Source organism: Neodiprion virginianus, chromosome 7 (genome assembly GCF_021901495.1).
Source record: "Neodiprion virginianus isolate iyNeoVirg1 chromosome 7, iyNeoVirg1.1, whole genome shotgun sequence".
Taxonomy (NCBI): Eukaryota; Metazoa; Arthropoda; class Insecta; order Hymenoptera; family Diprionidae; genus Neodiprion; species Neodiprion virginianus.
Window position 1 is genome coordinate 5,059,245 of NC_060883.1, and position 20,176 is coordinate 5,079,420.

Here is a 20,176-nt window from a genome sequence, read left to right on the forward strand (position 1 = left end):
AATCAAATACCCTCGGTGTTTCCATATCACAGCCAAGTTATAAAGGGGGAAAAATAAAATAATGTATAATGCTTTAACGTACTTCGGATATATGTAAACGTTCTCTCGTAACGATTTATTTACTTCAGCATCGGAGAAGGCGTTGATCCCTTGAGCACCCGTGTAGTTACATATTTCATTTCGTGAAACGAAACGTCGACACCGTCAAATCACGCGATCTCCAAGGTTCAAAGTTCAAACGTGCAATTTTTTTTTTTTTTTCTTCTTTTTTTTTTAGGTAGACGAATCGGGTTTATACAGGGTAGTCACATTCTCTCAACGCGCAGAGAAATTATGAGGAAGTTTATTAATAACGCGACTCGCAATTCTAACCAACGTCTGACTCTCACAATTTTTGATTTTGTTAAAAAAACAAAATTTCGTCAATTTTTTTCAGAATTTTTATTCAACCGGCTAACGATTTATGACTGTCGATTCTAAATTTGTCAAAAAATTCTCGAAAACTATTTTTTCTTCAATTTTTTCTCTACTTTGCTTAGCACTTTAATTTTTTTTTTTTTTTTTTTTATCAACCGAAACATTGTTGTATAAACGGTCCAAAAGTTCTGCCGTTGATTCATTTTTAGCGAAATCGTACCGTTATAGCAAATATTTAACCGGAATCAGAGCTTATTTTTATCAAATATAAACGAATTCTCTGCACAGTAACGGAATAAAATTTTGAATTACATTTCATTGCATTTTTCATATAAAAATGCGTTACAAGCTTTTTTTTTTCATTGTTATCTATAACGTTTGTACGAATCACTGAATAGTGGAAGAAAAAATTCATCTCAAACAATTTGCCGAAAATCCATTCATGACGAAAATGAACTACCTATGCTTGGTGTATAATTTATTAAAATTGTTCGAACGGAACAAGCTTTTTTAGTTAAAATACGGTTGAAACTTTTTTGTTCCCGTGAGTCAAATGCATTGTCTTAATTAATTTCAACTCTATTCCCAGCTCCGTGATTTTATTTATTCATCGTTACGATACTTTTTCGTTACCAGTGTACGTCCTTGACAAACAGAGGTCGTGAGAGCTTTTTTTTTTTTTTTTCTTCTCTTTTCAGTTTTAGCTTTCCTTACGTCAAGATCGTATCTCGAGTGAAAAATCTCATTCGTTCATTTTGGACGATTGCCACCACCGCCACCACCACCACCACCATTATCATCACGTTCATGATTCAGATTCGGGGAAAATTAATTACCCGTATAACGTATATTAAAAGAGACCAAGGTGTTTCCGGAAACGTAATTTATTATACACGATTTATGACGATTCTCTGCGAAAATGTGAAATTTTCTTTTTCGGGATTGACGCGTCAAAAAAACTGTTTCAATATTGTTGGAATTACGAAAAACGAGGTCATTTTGCGCTATCTTCGATCCGTTTTTGGTTATTGCAACGCAAAATCAGTTTGCGAAGTTTACTCTACTTTTTTAATCAAACAAGGCTTTAACGTCAATTTATTCTCGCACGAGCGTTAAATTTTCGCAACGGTTGCAAGAAAATATAGCAACAGCGATCGTAATGAGAAAGAAAAGTAACGGATACTAGACTTTCCGCTAACGGCTGGAAAACTAATTTTCATTTTCTACCTGGAACAATATTTCGTCGATCGTGGTAAAAAATGAAAATAGATAAGGACCGAGCGGTAACCGTAAAAAAAAATTTCTCTCATTGCAGTTTTCCGGGGTGTTGAATCCTGTCTATTTCATTTTAACTCATGGCTTTACGCTTCCGCTCGAAAAGGCTCGCTCATATAGTGCGCGAAAGGCGTTCCAACATCCGACGTGAGTGACTGACGTGGGGCTAAAATTATTGAGATGAACGATTCGGGCAAATAAACCTTGGACTATAATATTTCTGTACGTTGTATCCCGGCTGCAGGGTATGTATGTATGTATGTATGTATGTATGTACACGGAGAGAGTTGATTGATTAATATTTGGTTAGTTATTTCCAGAGGTTATAATATCGAACGGTGTAAACTCCGGCTTCGCGGCTTCGAGGCGAATTTAGACCGCAGGAAAATCGTTCGCGTTCATCTCGCCAATTTTCACAGCTGGACAACCGTAGTAAATTGAAAAAAAAATAAATCAATAAATAAATAAATAAATAAATAATCACTGAAGAATTTTGACGCTGCAAACGAGCCGGAGAAAATTTCTGTCTTTTACTGATTTACTCACTCGCTGTTTTTCACTACGTTTTTCGTATTTTAAACTCCAAATAATTAACCTGAAATAATATGTTTGCAAATTTTATGTACAACGATTGATAGATCGTATTGTTCCCGTCAGTGAGAACAACTAGTCGTATTTTGGAAATATTTTGCGAAGATAGAGGGAAAAAAAAAAAAAGAAAAGGCCAACATCGGTGTATAAAATCATTTTCAATTTACCGTCGTCGTAGATTTTTCACATTGACAAGCTAATCGATAGTAAAACTGAAACACGCCTATAAACGTCTGCTAAACAATTGAGACAAATGTTTGCTTTGAAATTAACGAGATGGTTTTGTTTATTTTTTTTATTCAATAATTTAAAATATAGATACGGTTTGTTTAGTCGCGACAATGTTTTCCGTACGAAAACAAGTCACGGTTCGTTTTTCTTTTTCAATGTATACATATATGTATATATATAATATATATATATAAACATATTCATAAATTATATACCGTTGAATATTCTTATTATTCGTTTGCGTTTGCGTGTGTCTGTGATTTTGGAAACAAAGTACCAAACGATTGAGACAAATCGTTTTCACTTGACGCACGAGATGCGCGGTATCGTTTCGGTTTTTTAAAATCAACGACACTGTCAAACCGAGGTCCGAATGACACAACGAAATCAGTTTCGAACACGTACGGAGCAGTTAGCCTCACGTTTATTATTAAGCGCGTTATTTTTAACTACAGGGACTTTTTTTTTTATTCGTACTCCGTTCGCATTGCGATTCAACTATTCGTTCCATGTTCAAGAGTAGTCCGTAATTACACGTAATTATAGGATCTGTAGTTCATTGAGAAATCCGCAGACATTTAATATAACAATTTTTCTATAGAAAGTTTTCTTAGTTTTCAAATGTTTCTTTTCATCTGTCAGTCTACTCTTATATAACGACACGTTAATAGTTTATTATTCCTCTTAACAATTCGAGTCACACGTTGTTGTGCTGATTCTAATTTTATAACAAAAATCAGATTCGAAAATTCAAAATGGCGGAACCGATATGGCCGACGAAAATTTCAAATTCAATCGAGTACGGTCAAAAAATCCTATGCAGTGGTTTTCGGGGTCGCTGATTAGAGTGGTTATACTGAATTTTCAAAATCTGATTTACGATTCGTAATCAGTCATTCCAAAAACCCCCGGGCAGAGTATTTTCTTTGGATTGGAAATTTTCGTCGTTGACGTTGACGCAAATATCTCCAAATATCGCAGTCGACGAATTTGAAAACAGGCTTAACTGCCTCATTCTATGCGCAATCTTGGACGAAAACACTGCAATACATATTCATTTGACGTCGAAATGAAGAAATGAAAGAAAATTTACTATACAGCGATTTCGTAAAATCCATGGCATTTCTTTATTTCTGCGTCCATTGTTGCGTTTGATATTATTTGTCAACGTCGAAATCGACTAGATCACCCCCTTAAATCTGACAGTTGAATAACTCATTCGGTGTTCGATAGCTGTAGTATTACTGAATAATTGCTACGGTGACTGTAACACTCGTTTTTCGTAATGCCAACAATATTCAGTTTTTTTTAACGATACCTGTTTCACTCAATTTTTCTAGTCACTATAACAGATGAAATATTTCTCATTGTGGTTACAAAACCATTCCTCAAACTGTCGATATTTCAACAGTTCGTGGTATTCCAGGATGTCTACTATCCGGAAAAATCTGGACATCCTTGAATTCTCAGAAATTTTTTTTCGTCTCCTGAAACATCTTTGAACTTTCAAGGAATTTTTCGTCGAATACAATTTTTTTTTGTCGTTTTTTCTTGTTTTTCCAATAATGAAAATAACCATGGAATCCTCAGGGAATTTGGAATCCTGACTTTATTGGATACTTGGTTCTTTTACGTAGTTCCGATGTTGTCTCACGTTTCGGTTCATCAACATCATTGGGGAAAATAACACATTGTTGAAGATTTTTCAACTTGCTTTTCATACCCTCTTAAGTTTTGGTCCATACTGCGCGTATCCGTTCGTCCTTAATGCAGTGCTGAGACCGAACAGGATATGATATCCAGCTGGCTTTAGCCGCGTACCACTTTGTTTACCCGTAGAAGCATATATGCGAGATAAATATACTTCGCATTATGTCGGTATAACGCATAAGTTTAGGTAACATGTTGTCCATTTAATACGGAAAGTCAGGGAGGCTTGAAAATACCCCAGAGGTACCCATAAAACTCTTTATGGTTCGTTACGCGCGTATATATAACAACGTATATGGGTAAGTCTCAGATATGCGACGAAGGGTTTTTCCCTTACGGAATACGCGGAGGAAACAGAGTATCGCCATTGTGCATCGACCATTCTTGATCACCCTATCAATTACTCTCCGAATTTTTCCTCGGCTCGTTTTTCCGACGAAGAAACTATACGTCATATAGGAATGGCTTTTTTCCGAAAACGAAAGAGAGAGATAGATAGATAGATAGAGAGAGAGAGAGAGAGAGAGATAGACAGAGAGTCAGCCGATCAAATATATCGAGATCATTATCGTCCTCGTTTTCAAATACTTTCGTACATATACACAGTTCAAGAAATTTATTGATACCAGCTGCTGATGCTTTTTTTCTATTCATAATATCTCTCTCGGTTGAGCGATCTTTCAATTTAATGCATTTCGTTGAGTGATATGTGAATCATTCTTCGGTATGTATACGTATATACGTATACCTGTGAGTATTTCGACGAGATGTTACGGAAAATAAACGGATACGCGAAGTTTTTCCGAGTAAACGCCGCGGTATGTCGGGGTTGCCTACCACTTAGGTGAAAAAAAATCGGTAATACAGATCTACCGAGTTATCGACAGGCAGCGCGTTTAAAGTCTTCGCTAGTGACCTGGAACTACTCGTGCTGCCAAGTGATGTGGTTGTGACCAGTGATCGCGTTCTGAGGTCAGGTTAAAGTGACGATATTACTTGAATTGACCGAAATGACGATGGCTCCGTAGATCTGTTTTACCGATATTCATTCCCCTTAGTGATAGGCAATCCAACGTACCGCGGTGTTTACTCGGAAACAGCCTGTATACGAAAAAGAAAAAATGTTTGAAACTGGGGTATATTGCAGATAGGAATTTCGCAATTTTGACGCCTCGTTCGTCAGCATCAATGACGTAACGAACCCGTAATCAATCCAGATTGTAATTTATCCTTGACCCTATTCTCCGTAGCTGAAAAGTTTCCAACTCTAGAGCTTGCAGTGCTGGATGAACGGATGGATGGTGACTCATCATTACGGGGAAACCACTATCTGGGTTGCAAATTGCGGTGAACGTACAGACACTCGGTACTTCGGGTAGAGTTTACTGTTGACGTTAAGAATCTCGTCGCTACAGGACACTCTCCAATATCGGTTAGGGATATTCATGAGTTCTGGGGGAATTCGACATCCGAGATTATCATGCATTTAAGCCTGCAAAGGTCTGCAAAGACGCGACGACTCAGGAACACAAGTTCGATTCAATTCCATGACAAACAATCGAGATTCAGTTACACAAATTTCTTTATAACTTTCGATCTATCTAGTTTCCATCTAGTCCAGTATAAGGTTCCATTTATACTTAACATCGATGAAATAAAATTATGTAAGTTTTGACATCGAGGGTTGAATCTCCGTTATAGCCGCTGAATAAGCACAGTAGTTGTAGTTCAGAGGTGTGGTTTAGTAACTTGAACGTTGGTCACGGTTCCTTGGTTACTTCGTAATAATTTACTAAATTTCCTCAACCGAGAGGCTTTATAAACCTCCTTAGGTACACAGTGAAATATATTCCTCCACCGAAAGTTGACCTCTTATGTCGAGTAAAGAGATTCCCGAATTTCAAGACCCCGAGACGTTTTACCGAGGCGAATTTGTAGAAGCTTGACAGCTTAACAGGATCCTTCCAAAGCCTTTCGACCCCAAATCAAAAATAAGACGGCTGTCGTCAGGTCTGACGGTGGTTTCGAATATCGTGGCTTACGGTGTAGAAAATAAAGGGTTATAATGCAAAAGTTGACAAGGTCTGCTAAAAGTTTAGCTGTGAAACGAAACGGTCGTGCAAAATATCCGACCGAGCACGAAGCTCAGAGGCTCGAATCGTAATCAATTCCGAGATCAAGGCTATTCTCGGCTAATTTTACTTATACGTAACGTCTTATGCGCCTTTGGCCGATTTACGAAGATTATCATCGCGGTTCGTAAAAAATAACGTGCTTAGATAGTATCTCGTTTGCAGAGTTTATACAACCGCGATATACCCTCATTACGGAAACTGCTCATCGACTAATCCACCGCTGGATACTGTTAGATTGAAAAATTGACGAGTGGCAGTAAACTTCCCGCGGTTAAATCATCCTCAATTTAAACTTTTTTTTTTTTTTTCTACAAAACCCCCTCCGAAATACTTCCGGACAATCTCTTGAAACTTGAAAATCAACCGCGCATGCGCGAGTTTTATCGGCTCTTCGTTGCATGCTGGCCAACCCAAGTTTTCAGCTGTCAAACTGTTTCTGCCGGCGATGCAGTTGATACGAATTTTCGAGATTAGAATCTCAAATAATTGAGGTAGCGACTCGGAAAGGTTCGGGAAGCGTTTTATTGTCGGGTCGGAAAGTTGATTCTTCGAAGAACGGTCGGAATTCAATGCTCGTGCTCTTTGAAAATTCAAACGTACACATTTTTCGTACGTTGGCCGGCCTGCGTCGCGGACAAGAATATCGCTGCGGGAAGATTTCGCCGACCAATGAGATTGGATTATTTGGCGCACGCGCGGTTGACTTTCAAGTTTCGAGTGATTCTCCCGGTATACATGACTCTACACATCGCTGTAGTTCATCCTTCGTCCTTTGTCATTCGTAGCCCGATATCCCCTAATTGGATGTAGCTTGAGCGGATGAGAACATGAGAACGGTGCAACGACCCTCGGGAGGAGTGCTTTTCAATATCCTCGAACATTGGAAAGTTTATTGAGTGGATTCAGAGTCCGCAGTCCCTCGAGGTACATCCACCTTGCGTATACCTTATCCACCGCCTGTTTTTAATTTCGTCATGTTTTCGAATCAAGCATGCTTCAGATATCCTCCGAGCTTTCTTCTTTTTCTTACCTTGTTTCCTGCCATTTTCATTCGTAGCTGGTGCTTATTCGGATTTTCCTCGTTATCTCTGTGTGAAATTTTTGCAAGTTTATTTACGACTTTTCACGTCGGTTGATCAAATGTTCGTTTTTCTTTTACGCAACGTATGTATCGTGTAAGTTGAGCTTTTTTTTTTATCTACTTCCGGTTCTTTACCATTAAAACAGCTTGATATCTCAATTATAGATTCGGACATGAATGTTATGCGAAAGCAGATATTGGTTATATGTAGATATTATACCGGCTTGATTAACCGAGCAGAAGGAATGAACGCGAGATCGTTGAGCACACGCAGATGGTGGAAAAGTCGTAAAAATTTTTTCAGTGGTCGTAATTACACGGTTTTATCGCTCGTTCAAAACGCTCAAGTTTCAACATCCTTCTATATTCCTAACTATAAAGCTTAAGGGTTTCGTTTTAACGATCCAAATGATTAAAAAATAAACGCAACCATCACCTTTTCAAGAATATCGTATTTATACCGAGGAGATTTATTCACTTCTTTTCAGAGTATTTCTCACCGTCAATAGTTCAATACAATTAGATTTAACGAACTTTTATACCCGAGCTGTTTATACATCAAATCTCGGCGCAGATCGATGTAATTTTTGAAAATTTGCGATAAAAAAATAAAACAAAATAAAAATAACGCCACCTTTTCCATTCACTAACGATCAGCATTGGTGGCAGATGTCTTTGTTGACTCTCCCTATCGAATCGTATCAGATACGATTCACTTCGTAAAGAACATTCGCTAAACGTGCTAAATTTAGATTCGACTCATCGACGTCGATCTATTTTTAACACTCTCGGGTCTTATCAGTTGTTGATATGCGGAAAGAGAATTTAGACGATAACAATTATACGTATAAATTCGCTTTTAATGCCTTGAAAATTCGACTCCAAGTAGAGTAAGCTCGTCTGGAACTAAAACCACTATCGTTTCGCCCATTTCACGAGTACCCGAGTGGCTAAAACTAGAGCTAATAAGCTAATATACCCGCGGCAGAATTTAGTTTCAACCAGAAAGTGAAAATCTGATAATACAACGTGAAATATTTTACCAAGGCAATTAATTTTACCGGTCTACCACGATCGTATCGTCCATAATTCTAACCCTGTAACAGTCCGAGAAACTTTTTCAATTCCAACGATTATCGGTTGTCAACTAGTCTAAAGTATTCGACACTTGACACGCGCTAACAAGGACTGTAATATTGTATCAGCGATGAGAATGGACAGCGTTAAAACAGCTGCAAGTATCACGGAGTCGTGGAACATTCATCGGTACTCCGTTCTCACTGGTATCTGACACACTAAAGTGTTAGAGGTATCGTCAGTCTTAACATCGCAGGGGGAAATCCATTAACTGTGGAACATGGACACCCTTCCGACCTGAAAGTCAATCACCGATGTGACACGACCATAAGCTAAGTAATTGGGAACATCTATGTCACGTGTCGCATCTTCTCCCTAAACATGTTTCAACCCTAACGACGATTCGTTAGGTCGGAAACCCTATTCGAAGGGGAAAGGAATTCTTGAACGAAGAAAATAGATTTCGATTGGATCGATCGATTGGAGTATCGATTCGAACGCTGAGAAAAATTTCATTTCAAAAATTTTTACAGTAAATAGAAAATCAAATTTTTAGTCACTTCGGTCACTCATTTTCTTGATACAAAATTCACATTATCACAGATAATACTCGCGCAGTGTTATCTTGGATAAATTGATAGTCAGCATGATAATTAAAAGGTTTGATTCAATTCTATATCGAGTTATCACAAGTATTTAGTTAAATCAAACGAACATCACTTGACTCGAATAATTCTTTCCCTCTCCGTGTATTCGATGCGGTATTTCGTTCGTGGTACAAAAGTTGTTTTTTTTTTTTGGGTAGAATATATTGGCTGGGTAATTTTGGAATCAGTAGTCATGACAACCGGTTGGCCAATTTGCCTCGGATATTAGGGTAGAAAATGGACAGAGAGCAAAGAAAAACAAATCGCGTTACTTCAACCCATTTAGCGCGCCTTGATCTTCGATGTGAGAAAAATATTCTGGCATGGTTCGTGATTTTCGGGCATTTCGTGCCGATTTCTATCGAGTCTATTACCCTAGTTACAGGTTTCGTTGTCACAATTTCCTCCGCAGATCGAGGTGTCCAGATATGATTGATATAACTCTGTCTAATTATAACGCAAGTGTTCAATTGTAATTCTATCACTCTCGCCGATCTAACTCGTGTCACCAAAATGCGCAATTCGAAACCTCGTCGCCAGTTTAATGCGCAGAGATTCTTGTCTTTTTGATTATCATGTAAATTTCGATGCTAGAATTCTCTGCATTATTTCTGCCTGTAATTTCAAAACTAGCGTTGCTTCGAATGATTTTACTCGCTACTTTCGTCGCGCTTAAATTTTCATCGAACTGTGCTTAACACTTTTTTTCCAGTTTATTTTGTTGATTTGATCAAAATTGACTAAATTACGGCGGTGATTTTGTCTCAAATTCAAAAGGACTTGTTTTTTTTCTCAAGTTGTAAGTAAAAAAAAAAAAAATCATTACAGCAGAATCACTCTTCCACAAATTATACGTAAAAGTATTCACTGTAGTTTTTCTCTCGAAATCTCGCATAGTTTTTCAAATTTTTAGGAGAACACGATTTGAAACTATTTTTAAAAATTATTCCAGACAAAGTTTAAGAACATTTGTAGAATATCGTAAAGCGGAACAGTTTTCCAATTTCTTATTTTTTCGTGTTTTGTAACAGATCATAGTTTGAAATAAATATGAAGGTTAGATTTTGAAAAGAATCGTCGCCATTTTTCTACGAGGCATTTTTCCCATCTTTTAGTTTTTTTTCAAAAGGGAAGCTTTTGATACGTAGAAAAAAAAAAATGTTATACTCAGGGAAATGTGTAACAATATCGCTCAGTCACATTATGCGTAAAAATATTCCTGCAAAACACGTCCATTAGATAATTTGAAAGAAGTAAAAATGGCTATTTTCCTTGAAACCGCAGAGAGACGAAGAATCTTAGCGAGGATTTGGATATGGGGTATTTTTTTTTTTTTTTTTTTGTTTATCTTACATCACGTTTCATGCAAATCATACAAAGCTCGTAATATTTTCTGCACGTTGAACTCGACGTACTAAAAATGTATAATATACTTTTCTGCGAAATATATGAATCTTTTGTCCCAGCCAGCCGGAAAGAATTTTTCAAGAGCATTGTCGAGATGGCCAAAGCGATAAGATTTAGAGGGAAAATTTGGAGATGACTCGGCTCGACCTATTTCGTGGCACAAGCTAGCTACGACTATTAATCCACGCTGACAATGAGAGAACTGCTAAGCGTGCAAGAATTTTGGAATAACTGAATTTAAGACGGGGGAATTTTTCGACGTTGTTGAAAAGAGTGAAAAAAAAAAAAAAAAAATTTTCATACCGTTATTTGTTTTTTCTATTCCAATGAGAAAACAAGAGAAAATTTCATTCCAAGTTATTCCGTCGAAGCACTTTTGCGTCTAACACGTTTCTCCGCTGCTTGTTAATGGTAGAACATTATTTTCAAAACAGTTGTCAGTAAACGACGATCGAATTGTTTTCACAGCTCGTCAAGGCGTCGAATGGAACAGAATATATGTACAACTTAGTAATGAACGGGAAATATATGCCGTGCGATCGTTGTTTTATTTTTCCCCTAATTTTCATTTACTTTTCACGGGTTGGGCGAAAACGCCTGTAAGATAAATTACATCTGAGCCAGACATCGTAGTTTATTAGGCAATTAGGACACTACTTTGTCCCTTCGCCCTGGTCGAACATTATCCAAGAATGGAGCCACTTAATCACTACAATTCTGAGAAAGTTTTTGTTATAGTTTTCTTCGCTGCTAAGCGGCAAGAAATTTTCAAAGCTAGGTATTTTTAGCGATGATAAGGAAAGTTTCGAAAAGAATTACCGTCTCTTATCACTCCGTGACGCTTTAATATACGATATATCGTTACAGTTATAATTTACAGTTTCGCGTGCGATGTTTATGCAATTTCGCTGAAACCTGCATCGGCTGTGTTATATTGAATTCCAATAATATCAATTTCGAGTCGTAATCAACAGGATTAAATAATCATTATCCCCGGATTGATAACGCATTCAGCCAATCATCGAATCAGGCCACGATTGTTATGCTCCACTTGGAATAATAACGCTGTGAAAGTTTTTTGATTTCTGCGAGTACCGATCGTTTTTAAAGCTTCAAATCACACGCCAACTGTAAATAATTTCAAGAGTATAACAGATCAATTTTATAATCAGCATATTCATTTCGAGCCGTGATTGAATAAATGACAGAGAATTTCAAAGGCTCGTAAAACCTTTGGTTTTCTCAGATGAAAGTGTTGTTTTTTTTTTCTTCTTTTTTTTTCCCCCCTTCTTTTGATGAAAGTTTAATGAAATAAAAGATGGCGGCTTCTTTTCGGATACCCAAGCGGAGTACTCGAGGCGATCACCTTTTTATCACATACTTTCGATCGCAATATCCCTGCGATGGTGACCCCTCCAAGTCCTCTGACGACATTATTAATTAATTTGAATCAATTAGGCGTATTCAAAGTACACACGGGCTTTGAGTATGGCCAGTAGCCTGGAGGTAGAACTAATTTGCCCGCAATTACGGATGTTGGATTGTATAAGTTACACAATTCGGCCACTTAGTAATTGGATACTCGACCGAATGTTTCCGCATTCGCAGTTTACCGTTTTGTCTGTATATCTCGTCATGTTTGCAATCTCTTACAATTTTCGACCCTTCCTTTGATTTCCGATATCTAGCGAACCGGTCAATAATTCGTCATCTCGAACGGTCTCGGTTTCGCCGTTTAAGACTATGCGGTAGGCGGTATTTACCGACCGAGTAATATGTCGCTTATGTTTACTATTATCAAATATTCCACAATTTTACGTGTTACGTCGAATAGAAATGTCTAAAAGAAGTTTTGTTTTACGCAACAGTAATGCCAGTTACATGTATTCGTATAACTGGATTACCACTTATTGCAGAAATACATTACCTGGAACTATTTTGATATAAAACGAAAAAATTTTTTAACAATTCTGTCCGGTATTGCTTGTGTGGAGAATTGCACCGATCGCAGTATTTTCGCATTAGTACTGCACAGGCTTTAATATTGGTCAAAATAAGTGACATTTTACTCAGTCGGTAAATTCATTCATTTGTCTCATTAAATCCATCTGTCCGAATTTACAGTTTTGCGGGAGTACACACGGTGATTACTCACTCTTTGATAACAGTAAAAATTACTGTTGTTTTACTCGGTCGGTAAAAAACGTACTGTAGCATCCTTTCAAAATCGTTCATTCGTTTCACCAAATCCGTTCCTACGAGTTTACAGTTTGCGGGAGAACACGCGGTGATTACACACTCTTTGGTAACAGTAAAAATGACTGCTGTTTTACTCGGTCGGTAAAAAAAGTACTGTAGCATCCTTTCCAAATCGTTCATTCGTTTCACCAAATCCGTTCCTACGAGTTTACAGTTTGCAGAAAAACACACGGTGATTCCACACTGGTATTATTACCACCGTCGAGCCCTCGGGGTGGTCTACAAAAAACGAAATACTAAAAAAAAAAGTAAAAAAAAAAAAAAAAAAACAACAAAGAACATCCGATGGAGTGATGGAGTAGTTCGGTTCGGCTGACTGATGAGATTCGTACGAATATTCGCGAGCGTGTGTTTTCGATCTCGTACCTCTACGCCTTGATCCGGGATTCGGGGTTATTTCGGCTCGTGTGGTTTCAACCCTTCGTTTGATTTCGCGGCCATCCCACGAGAACAGTTAGTTTTTACCCAAAGTCTCGCGAGGCCGAAACACTCCCGGATTACACGAGCACTTTTATCTGTTTTACGCCCTTAGGTATAGGTAACGGCAAATACGGTACTCTACTCCGACTAATTGCTGTTCATCCCTGTTATGAAATCACGGCACAACGGTGTGTTTACCACAAAATCGCTGCACCCCGATTCCAAATGCCGCAATATCGTCCTCGGCATGATTCGCATGAGGCTGAGTAGGTATATCCATCGGTCATCTGTCATCCCGAACCCTAAATCGTTTACTCCTCACCTTGCTGACTGGCCGACCATGTGGTCGTCATTGTCCGACATCACGTCATTTACAGACTGGCCACACTCACGTATCCCATCTCTCCTATTCATCCAGCTAGGCTGGGCTTCTCTGGATCTGAGCCGCAAATTCTCGGTGTTTGGATCGCAGTGATTTTGGAAAACTGATATATATATATATATCAAAAGGTACGGTCGAACTGCCGCTAATCACAAACAATTACTTTCGCCAATCGTTGATCCGCCCGAGCAGTAAATTCGGCGTAAAACGCGTGTTGCGGATTCGAACGCGAGTCACTTAACTTTATTAACGATGAAAAGGTTTTCACTCCGCAGCTGCTGCACAGCATATAGCGAAACGATTCATTCGAAAAATAGGATGAACTTAAGCTATCCAAAGTTTCGAGACCCACGTTAATTGGTAGCCAATATACGTTTTTATGCTGTATATAAATGTATGGAGCATTCCGTGCCAACTCACCGAGCCTGTAATCCCGAACAATTTAAATTTTTCTAATAATTTTTTTCATCACCGACCTTATTTACGAAAATTAGCCGAAAACAGATTCGGGGGCTGATCAAATTCCGCTGACGTCGGAAATTTGGTCTCAAATTTGGCACATATTTTTACCCGATGAATGATTTGAGTGAGTTTTTTTTTTTTAATATTTTCTTTCGCAACAAGTGAACAAAGATTGGTTTTGCTTACTTTCGCTCATGAGACTCGAAATTCGGCTTCGTAGCGGGTTTTAGTTGCGAAAACTACGGTCAGAGTGGGAAAAATTATTTCATCCGTGAGAAAGGCGACACATTTAACATCAAAAACACATCGCGTGTGAAATTCGCGAAAACTCTATCTGTGCGTAAAGAAATTCAATGACAAGGTTCAGTATACTTTTCTTTGAAGAAACGGTGCTTGTGTTTCTCACCAATGAGATATTCCGAGCTAAGATTCGAGACCGGATGAATCTCAGCACTCTTCCAGTATGATTCAATTAGCATATAAAGGCTTCTCGCCTTTTCCCTGGCAAAGCGAGAATTGTATTCGCCATTTCACTCACGGTATAGAATTCACGGTGGGTGTAATAAGCGAAACACTTTTTTCGATCCTATTCGTTTAACTTTCTCTCTCTCTCTTTCTCACATCTCGCTGAAAATGATCCGATTGGTTTCTGCCTGTACACTAAGAGAAATTCTTAGTTACGGTTACCGCTCAGTCCTTAAATATTTTCATTTGTTATCACAATCGAAAAATATAGTTCTAGATAGAAAATGAAAATTAGCGCAAAACGTTTACGCGTACCTTGTTTTTCGCAATTCCAACAATATTTAAACAGTTTTTTTTAACAACACCTGTTTTACTGAATTTTTCTACTTACCATGACTGATAAAATTTTTCTCAGTTTACCTAAAAAATTGAATCAAATACGAAACTTTTTCCTTTCACCACGCTGAAAACATCAAAGATACGGAATAATAATTTACACGAAAATCTTGTGTCAAAATTAAGAGAAGCGATGCATTTTAAGAGATAAATTTTGTCTTCGTCATGCGGTAAAATATTTATTAAATAGCCGGCAGTCTTACACGTTGTATGAACGATTTACATCGCTCGGACGAAGAATCGATTTGGGGTGAATAACTTAAAAGCCGTCTAATGGGGTAAATATGGAAATATGAAAATATTTTTACGGTTACACAGCTTGCTTGTATATTGATCAGAATCGCGAACTTGATTAATTTTATAATCAAGCGAAAAAATTATCCCATTCAAGCTGTTTTATTATTTCACGTAAATTCTATAGGGCCTGATTGATCGGACCGAATGAAATATCTGAGGAAAAATTAACGTACAGCATCGCTCTTTGTAAAAGAAAAAAACAAAAATAATATTTTCTGCCCATCGTCATTCAGCCGGAAATAAAAATATCTCTCGGTGCAGCGTAAAACTTATCGAAAATGTATATAATGTTGCGCATCGCGTCCCGTTTTCTCGTATAGCTATATCTGTCTCTACACATGGGAACAACAAATCGCATTTTTCATACCAGTTTTGAATTCCTCAGAGAATTTCGCAGCGTGAAAAAAACGCCTCGCTAGTATAAATTCACTTTTACGATCTTTATAGTCGTAAATTCATCCGTTATTGGTAAAAACTGTGCAATTTCGTACATTTCCGTGTCGATTTTATTCCTCATTCTCTTCTTCTTCTTCTTCTTCTTCTTGTTCCGTTCAAGTCGAGTGAAAAATTCGAATTTCCCGCCACCGCGTGTTCCAGAAATGGTCAAAGATCCATCGATCTTCCAAGTCCGAAGCCAAGTGACGAATACACGTTACGTCGGAGATCTTTTTCCGAGATTCTCTCGTTGCGGCGAGTTGAATGAAACGCCTTCGTCGTTACGCTTACAGTCGGTGTTGTTGTATAAATCGGCGGTTTGCTGATCCTCTCGAAAATTTGACACGAATCCTCCCCTGGATCCGAACCCTCAGCGTCACGCTGCCGGTTGGAGTGGCGTTGGCAGGCAGGGTTTTCCTCTCTTCCGCAATGATCGCCTCTACTGAGCCGGCCACATTACCGTTCCCGAAGGGCGGTATGACGGAGGATTTTCTTTTTGCAACGCTCAGCTTCTGAGCCTCGCCACGACGCCGCTATAACTTCGGATAATGTACACACCCACATCGAGCCAGGCCTAGAATTGAACGGCGCGAGGAATCGTCGGCTCGGTAGACAGGGACAATACATTTTCAAACATCTGCGACAATCTGGTTACTAAAAACCACAATCTGTGGCCTGTTTTTGGTCGCATGACTCTCTCGGAGTACAGACTCGATTTACGATGGTTTAATGATTTATGGTGGCAGCACTGCGGTACTATGTTAATCTGTCAAAGGAGGCACAAGCCACCGGAAGTATGTTGAAATAGGGAACAGGGATTTAGTCGGGTTACGTCATGCAACTTTTAATTACTTGTCACGTGATCATCCATCTCCAGATCAATTCTGATACTTGTATCGTATATTGCACAAGTCAACGCGAATTCTGAGACCTGGGATCTCTACACAGTTTTTTTTTTTCAACCATACCTGTTTCACTCAATTTTTCTCAGTGAGGCGTATCGCAGTGACCAAATCCCGGAAAAGCTTGATCGCAATCTGTACAGAATGTTTGAACCTGGAAGTGGCCAACTAAGTTTGTAAATCCGGGGTAGATTCGGTGTACGGATAAGGCCTGGAAACTGGGAGGAATGTTTTAATGTGAGTTTCCCTATCTGCTTGTTCAGAATCTGCTCAGGGTGCCCAAACACCAAGTGGCGCATCTTGTTTGTAGGTTCGTCGCAAATCCCCCGCAGGCCAGCGGATGCTAACGAGAAGAGAAACATTTCGGTAAAAAAAAAAAAAAAAAACAACCCTCAGCTTTGCAGGCGCATCCCTAATTTTCGGACATCCTTAGAAGAATCCTGATCGATATTACTTTACATCATTTCCTCGATTCTCACGAACGAGACTTATTCAGGATTTGTAATTGGCAAATGGATTTCAAGTTTCTCTCGTGTCCCAGTTTCTCTCTCTCTCTCTCTCTCTCTCTTTCCGATAAGTACGAAAATTTCATTTCATTCGAGTAAGTTGTAAATTTCAATGAATTGGGAGGGGGGTTCGCGGAGTGGAAACGATGGCTTTCGTCTCGAAGTATAATTACTTTAAGGCACGTACCGACTTGAGGTATTTCATCTCAGTATCGAGACTGCACACGAACTTAGCTCGGTGAACTGTTATAGATATAAGAGTACAGAAATATGGATGGCAGAAGCGCCGGCGGCGATAAATTCTCTTCGACGAAACCAACTTTTCATCACACGCGTGATTCTTTCGTTTTATGAAATCGACGAACCTTTTCAGAGAAGTTTTTTCAACTATCCAGAAGTTACCACACTGACCTTTGTTCTCAAATAATTGAAGAATCGACTTCTTGCTTCGGAAGTTTAATGGTATCCTTTTGAAAAATGTGTTTTGTGACAGGTTTTTATCGACGTGATAAACTTTGAGGGAATTTAGGATTTGGAACGCCAACGTTTTCTCCTCGGTGTCGTATCGATTTATGATTTGACTCATTCCGTGATATAAGAAACGATCGTTACGATAACCCTAAGAGTATAAAAAAAAAAAAAAGATAGCAGCTGTAACGCGATGTTTTCATGTTTCGCCTCGGTGTGGATGGTTTGATGTGTTTCGTGAGGTCGGTCAATTGGTTCGTTCGTCATTAGGAGAGACTTGAGGTCTTTCGGTGAGTAGGGTGAAATGCTATTTCGAGTAGCAGCAGCCTTCTGCGAAACGAGCCAAGCCTCTGACCTAGAAATTTATAACTACGGGATGTATAGCTGTGTACACCATTGATTGACTTTCGGGTCACGCAGTGCAAACGATTTTCCACACTCGTTTCTCACGATAACTGTAAGGATCGAAGCGTTTTGTTTTTCAACACCGATAAGATCAAACAAAGTGTGAAGTTGTGGATTTAGCGATCTTTAGTGATCTTTGATCGCGTTCGTTCTTCCCGAGGATAAACTTGGACCAATTTTTTTTTTTTCTCAACCACTATAATTCAGCTTTGACACCGACACAAAGTGTCATTGCTTGGCTGCTTTCAGCTTGGCTTAACCCTTTCAGTAACGGAAGCCACTTTAGTGGCACCCTTTATTTTTTCTTCGTCTTTTTTTTTTGTCATTTTTTCATCCATCCCGTACAAAATCTTGAATTTTTTTTTGCATTTTCAGGCGAACAATTACGCAAAATCAGTTTCTAAGGTTTAATCTACTTTTTTCAATTGAACAAGGCTTTAACGTCAATTTATTCTTGCACAAGCATTAAATTTTCGCAACAGTTGCAAGAAAATATAGCAACAGTTATCGTAATGAGAAAGAATAGTAACGGATAATAGACTTTTTGCTAAGAGCTAAAGAACTGATTTTCATTTTCTACCTAGAACTATATTTTTTGATCGTGGTAAAAAATGAAAATAGTTAAGGACTGAACGGTAACCGGAAATAAATATTTCTCTGTCTGAGATGTCTGAATTTTCACCAACAAATACCGTGCCATTAGTTTCCAACAACTGTTCGAAGATCTTATACCACGACATGCGTTGGTAAATTCGTCCGTGAATGAACTATTGACTTTACCAAGTCATAAGCGAAAGGAGTTGGATTTGTAGAGCGAATAACACAGGTTAATGCAAGTGGTTTTATACCCTTAAAGTTTAGGAATTAGGACTCGGATCAAAGGCATAAACTTTTCTTCTCGTTTCGTACAAAGAGGTCGTACAACTTTGATCTTAGTCCTAATTCCATAACTCAAAGCTCCAAGACAGTTATACGAACCCAAACCTCGTACCTTCGTGCGGGATCACACACGAATGCAAAATAGCTTCGAGCAAGTTACCAAGTACTAATTGATATTCGAGGAATGTTAAACCTGTCGGGCAGCTGCGACTCAAAATGTAATAATTCCCGCAAGTATAAAGAGACTTGACGGAGCTTTTGGGTTCGCCGAACTTTATACCTTGGAAGATTTTTCGTGGCAATATCTTCATTTTTTTTTTATCGTTCCGATTCCAAGGAATTCGTCATACGTTGTATATTCGTTTCATCCACCTCGAGGTTTCTTCTCGGGTGTCGAATCGAAGGATGAACGGTTCGGCAATAAGACACGGGAGAAAAGGACCTTTGACGCATCGGCACCCGGATATTTTAGCTTCGCACAGCATGGCACCAGTTATGGAAACGCGGATAATGAAGCTACTCTAATTTTGGTCCGGATGCTTAATTTCATTTGGTTAAGCCAGGGGGGATTGGTTCTGTGAAATTACTGGATTACTCGGGAATCCCCAGAACACGTTTGCTTTCCGTCTCTCCATATCTCTCTCTTCCTCTCTGATGACCTCCGGCTCTGTGTTTTAGAAAATATCACCCAAGCCCTCAGCAGACATTTTGGCTCACAAAACTGATTCAGGTCAGCAATTGCAGTATATCCCAACTGAATCCTTTCAGCGTTTAGGCATCTATAAGGATACTAATTTGGCGATAAGTATCGCCTGGCAAGAATTTAGTTGCCGGATGTATCCGTGTTTTCTATTTATACTCGAGTAATGACTTTTGTGAAACAGCTATTTCGATGTCCATTTTTACGTAGGTCAATCATTTCGTTCATGATTTTGTGGGTCCTCGTGCCGATTTCACATTGCTAAGTATTAAGCTCTCGTTCGTAAAAGATTATTCATTGACCAAGCCATTGGAAGCACTCACGTTGAATCGGTGACTAGAAATATCTGGCTATTAAAGTTCTTTGGACGTCGAGTACAGGTTAAAATGAACTGGGATATCAAACGAGTTCAGGTACCAATGATGGCTTAAATTTCAGGAAACGTCGCAGCGATGCACGAAATAGAGTTCCGATCCTTGATCACTTGCAATGCATGATTCGAAAAGGGGATACGTAACTTTGCCAGAAAATTATCTCCAACTGGCGACTACTTGGTTCTTGTTAAATTAGTAAACTGCAGAACCGAATGACGTTTGAAACTATGACGAGGATAATAAGGCGAGTGTATC

The 20,176-nt window shown here is 38.7% G+C and overlaps 1 protein-coding gene across 3 annotated transcripts in view; it reads left to right on the plus strand.

Moving 5' to 3' along the window:
• The window catches only part of LOC124309414 (5-hydroxytryptamine receptor 1-like), a 100,570-nt gene that overhangs the window by 69,613 nt on the left and 10,781 nt on the right, over positions 1–20,176 (plus strand). The gene's annotated exons all lie outside the window — the stretch shown is intronic.